This window comes from Castor canadensis, chromosome 8 (assembly GCF_047511655.1).
Source record: "Castor canadensis chromosome 8, mCasCan1.hap1v2, whole genome shotgun sequence".
In the NCBI taxonomy this organism is placed as follows: domain Eukaryota; kingdom Metazoa; phylum Chordata; class Mammalia; order Rodentia; family Castoridae; genus Castor; species Castor canadensis.
This window is the reverse complement of record NC_133393.1, coordinates 53133425-53138756: the sequence shown is the minus strand read 5'-3', so window position 1 is coordinate 53138756 and position 5332 is coordinate 53133425. Positions and strand designations below refer to the sequence as shown.

Below are 5332 nucleotides of genomic sequence, written 5' to 3'. Positions count from 1 at the left end.
AGCTCCATAAGGACCCACATGAGGCAACTCCAACACTTTCATTGACCTTTTGAATGGCAAAAGTTTTTTCTTCCTGAAATTAATTGAAAAATTGTTTGGGTTATAAGACTCAGCCAGCCTTTGGGTACTACCAAGACAGCATTTGCCTAAGAATTAAGACAACTCCAAAAATGCTGAGTTAAGAAATAGAGAGAAAGTACTTCACAGTCACTTCATTTAGGGTCTGCACAAATCTTATTTGAAGCCAGACACAGTTCTGAGCTGTTCTGTGGGAGACAATAAATTTGTTTATATTTTGGACTGTTTGCTGAAGTAGCAAAATGAAAGAACTCATTGTGAACATTACACTTAATTATAGGGCAAATAAAATATATTTAGTTAATAAGATCAAATCAGATCTGTCAATTTAAATAATGTAACAAAATACTGGTGATAAATTATCAAGAAATGAGGAAAATAAGTTTTAAAATTGAGAATTGTAATTACCTAAGGGAATATAAACATTGTAACTCTTCACAGAATACAAGTAATGGTAATCAGATGTCTGGAAATGGATGATGCTCAGAGAACCTAAGTGCTTGCTAAGACATCCTCAAGGCATACAACAGGACACAATAACATTTAGAATTTGACTTGCAACTTTATTTTTAAAGTCCACACTAAAATTGCTTTAAGAATAAATGAATGGGGAATGAGGAATATTTTTGTGACTATAAAATTTGGAATCAGGGTATGTGGCTTTGCTACATTTTTATGTCAACTCCAGCCTCCCAACTTATAGCTCATTTATTTTGGCTATATGGAATTAAAAACTCTTTATACATATAGGTAATTAGTTGCTATATATATGAGAAATATATAGATAAATTTAACATTTAGAAGTTGCTTTGAAATGAAGACTCTTATTTGATCAGAGTGGTCAGAGTAGTACATGTCTGTGTCAAGCTGAATGATTAAAAGTGGATCACAATGGTTCTCATTCATAAGCAGACAAATACTCAAGTTGAGACAGGATCGATGAGCCAATTAATCCTCAGCCAACTAACACCTGTATTATTTGGCAGAAAAACATCAAATATTCCTAGCACATTGGCTTGAACTGCCTAACAAAATCCTACAGACCAAGTGACCAAGCCATAGACGTTTACTATCTCACAGTTCTGCCAAAGATGGAGAAGCCACAGGCAGGGGTGATCTTCTCCTGGGATTTCTTGGTGGTGTGTGTGTGTAGGGCAGCCCATTCTCTGGTTCCACTGCATATGGGAAGAGAAAAAGAGAGCTCTCCCTGGGGTCACTTCCTGTTTTGTAAGTACACCAGTGCTATCAGGTTAGGACCCATCACATGACCTCATTTAACATTAACCACCTCCTTAAAGACCCTGTCTCCAAATACAGGGCTTCAACATAGGAATGGGAGGGGGGAACACAATTCATTATATAACATTTAGTAACAGTTTAATATATTCTACAACGTCATCTTTAGAAATCTCAAATACCTCAGGGTTTCTCTCTGTTAAAATTATTCAGAGTTTAAAACTTATTTTATGCTGCCCATTAACTCAAAATAGAAATTTCCACATAACGGGTTAACTATAAATTTATACTGACTGTGAATTTGGTTATATCGAGAAGCATCTATGGTATTAGTAAAGCACACCTCTGGGGTCGGTGAGGGGGTTTCTGGAGAAGATCATCTGAGGTGGGGAGGCCTGTCCTAAATGTGGTAGGGACCATCCCATAGCCTGGGGGGTCTGGATGGAATAAAATGGGGAAAAGAAGAGTGCAATAGTGCATTTATCCACTCTCTCTGCCTCCTGTCCACCATGTGGTGGGTTTCTCTGCTCTGCCATGCCCTCACCATGATGAACCGAAGCCTCTCAAACCATGAGCAAAATAAATCCTCCCTTAAGTTGTCTATGTCAAGTTAGGTAATTTGTCACAGCAACATAAAAAGTAACTAATACACTGAATCTGTCGGCTTATTAACAAGATAAGCAACCATAAAGGTTTTTTTTAACCAAGTTATGATGATATTTTAGCTTGTGGGGAATTCTTAGTAGCTAAAACTAGACATTTATAGAATATTGGAATATTTGTTTTAGAATCTTCTCATCAACCAGTGACTTTTAAATGAAAATAACTATCTCATACTAAATAACTCCCCAAATTTTGCAATAGAAAACTGTGCTAACCAGTATTAGGGGAGGACATTATATGCATCGAAATTGGAGGGGTAAGGTTACCTTATTACAGATCACATAATTAGATACATTAGATAAGAAAGAGCACTTTGTGCACTGTCAATGGGAATGCAAAATGGTGGAGCCACTATGGAAAATGGTAGCAGTTCCACAAAAAAAGTGGAAAATAGAATTATCATAACATCTTGCACTTCCACTTCAGGATATCTGATCAAAAGAGTTAGAACTGGACACTTGACCAGATATCTGTACACCTGTGTTTGTAGCATCATTGTTTTTTTAAAATGTATTCATACATGCATACAATGTTTGGGTCATTTCTTCCCCCTCCCCCTCCACCCCCTCCCTATTCCTGCCCCGTTTCTTCCCTCTCCCCCCCTACCTCCTCGATTCCAGGCAGAAACTGTTCTGCCCTTATCTCTAATTTTGTTGAAGAGAGAGTATAAACAATAATAAGAAGGACAAAGCATTTTTGCTAGTTGAGATAAGGATAGCTATACAGGGAGATTCCTAGCATAGCTTCCATGTACAAATGTGTTACATTCTAAGTTGATTCTTCTATAACTGACCTTTTCTCTAGTTCCTGATCCCCTTCTCCTATGGTCTCTGTCGCCTTAAAGTTTCTGCATTACTTCCTTTGCACTGAGGACATCAAATACATCATGTTTTGGGGTTTCTTACTTATCCTCATACCTCCCTTGTGTGTTCTCGCCTTATCATGTGACCAAAGTCCAATCACATTGCTGTATTTGCCCTTGATCTAATGTCTGCATATGAGGGAGAACATGCGATTTTTGGTCTTCTGAGCCTGGCTGACCTTGTTCAGAATGATGTTCTCCAGTTCCACCCATTTCATTTTTCTTCATGGCTGAGTAGAATTCCATTGTGTATAGATACCACATTTTCTTAATCCATTCGTCAGTGCTGGGGCGTCTTGGCTGTTTCCATAACTTGGCTATTGTGAATAGCGCTGCACACACATGGGTGTGCAGGTGCCTGTGGAGTAACCTGAGTCACATTCCTTTGGGTAGATCCCCAGGAGTGGGATTGTGTAGCAGCGTTCTTAATAGCCAAAAGTAAGAGCAATCCAATAAATAAATAAGTATAATGTGGACTATCTATGTAATGCAATTACTTAACCTTAAAAAGGAAGGAAGCCTTGTCAAATGCAACCTACAATATGGCGAAACCTTGAGGACATTATGCTAAGTGAAATAAACCAGTGTTAAAAGGATAAGCATTATATGATTCCACTTATGCGAGCTAAATGTAAGGACGAGGAGTGAATTTCATAGAACAGAAAGTAGATGGTGGTTACCAGGGACTGGGTGTGGGCAGCAGAGATGTGGGGTTTCACTTTTGGAAGATGAAAAGGTGCTGGAGATGGATGGTGGTGATGGCTGTACAATGTGAATGCATGTAAGGCCACTAGTTAAAATGGTAAATTTTATGTCATGTATATTTTACCACAGTTTGAAAAAGAGACAAATAAAGAAATTATTAAACCTCCTCACTCCCAGGATTCAAAATGATAGGTAGGTATGTGTAGAAGTCAAAATCCGATTTCTCTATAAGAAAGCAACTAGTAAGACATCATTGCAGAAAATGTTACTTTGGAAATTCACTTTGGTTGTGGTGAAATATATGGATATTTACATTTATGATGAGTTAGATAAATGATGGTACACATAGTGAAACACTATGCAATAGAAATAAGAAGTGAGAAAGCTGTGTACACAACAATGTAGATCAATGCTCCAAATCTACTGTAAAGTGTTTTTAAAAGAGTATGACTTAGAGGCGTGAGTACCATTTATCTTTTTTTTTTTTTTGGTTATAAAGCAAGTTTATTTTCTGCAGAGAGGAGGTGTCTTATGTTTATGCACAGCGAAGAAATAAGAGGAAATCCAGGTATTCGATTTCTCTTTCTCCCTTCCAGAACTGGGTCCCTAAGTTCATCATGTAGCATCACACAGTGCTTCAGGGCCTTTACTGGGGTCCAAAGATGTTGGGATCATGAAGGGTCACACTGGCCACCAGTTGTTCAAAGTTTCCCAGGCTCCAGGGTGGGGGTGACAGATTTTCAGGCCCAAGAGGTGACCTGTCAGAGCTGCTGATTTTCTTTAGCTATCTGCTGCTTGCCAGAGAGGACCCAGGCTTCTTGACAGCAGCCTCTCAGGGCAAGGTTCTCCAAACAGAGGGGATGCACAGACTCCACGTGCACGGACCTAGCCCCCTGCACCCCACCAACATCCTCAAAATGGTACCACGCAGCCGCTTCACCCCGCACGTGGGCCTGCAGCTCCAGAAGTTCCACTATCAGACTCTGGTCAGTCACGGGATGGCAGAAGACTTCTTGGTTGTCCGGGACCGGCCGAAGATCGCTTACATCAATGGCCCCAGTGGGGAGGATGGCAGAGAAGGCTCCCCCGAACAGTGGACAGTCTCTTGTGGGCTCCATGATCCTGGGATTAGGGTTAGGGCATTAGAGAGTTTTTAAGGAAACTCATATGGGGCCTAGTGGCATCACCTCCCAGGGTTTCGAAGCCACCACCGACCCCATTTATCTTTTAAATGGAGGAATATCACTGGAAATATACGCAAAGACATGGTAACACAGATTTCCCTCAACAAGGGAAGCTTAGAAAACTGGAACAAGGGAATGACTTACTGAATGCAATTTTGTACCAATTTTATGTCATAAATTTTATTTCTTATTAAAAATTATATATCAGTGTTAGTCAGCTTTGCATTATTACAACAAATAGTTGAGGATAATGAACTTGTAAGGAGAAAATGTTTTGGTTCACAGTTTTAGTTGTTTCCTTCTGTGATCAGTGGGCCCCATTACTTTGAGCCTATGATGGCACATTATGGTGGAAGTGCTCCATGGCCAGGAGGTAAAAAACAGAGAGAAGAAGGGACCAGGGTCTCACAATCCCCCTTTGAGGGCAGCCTCTAGGCCCCATCTCTTAAAGGTTCCACCACTTCCCCATAGCACCCCAGTCTGGGGACCACACCTGTAACACAGAAGTTGACTATCCTCAGGAATTTGTTATAATCATGTAAAGGTGACTGACAGTGATTTATACCATCTCACTATTTTTAGAATTAATTGGAAGTCTTGTCAA

The 5332-nt window shown here is 39.8% G+C and overlaps 1 pseudogene; it reads right to left on the bottom strand.

The window, feature by feature from the left end:
- Positions 1-4027: 4027 nt before the first annotated feature.
- On the bottom strand, positions 4028-4756 carry LOC109702857 (ran guanine nucleotide release factor pseudogene; annotated as a pseudogene).
- Between the last annotated feature and the right edge of the window lie 576 nt (positions 4757-5332).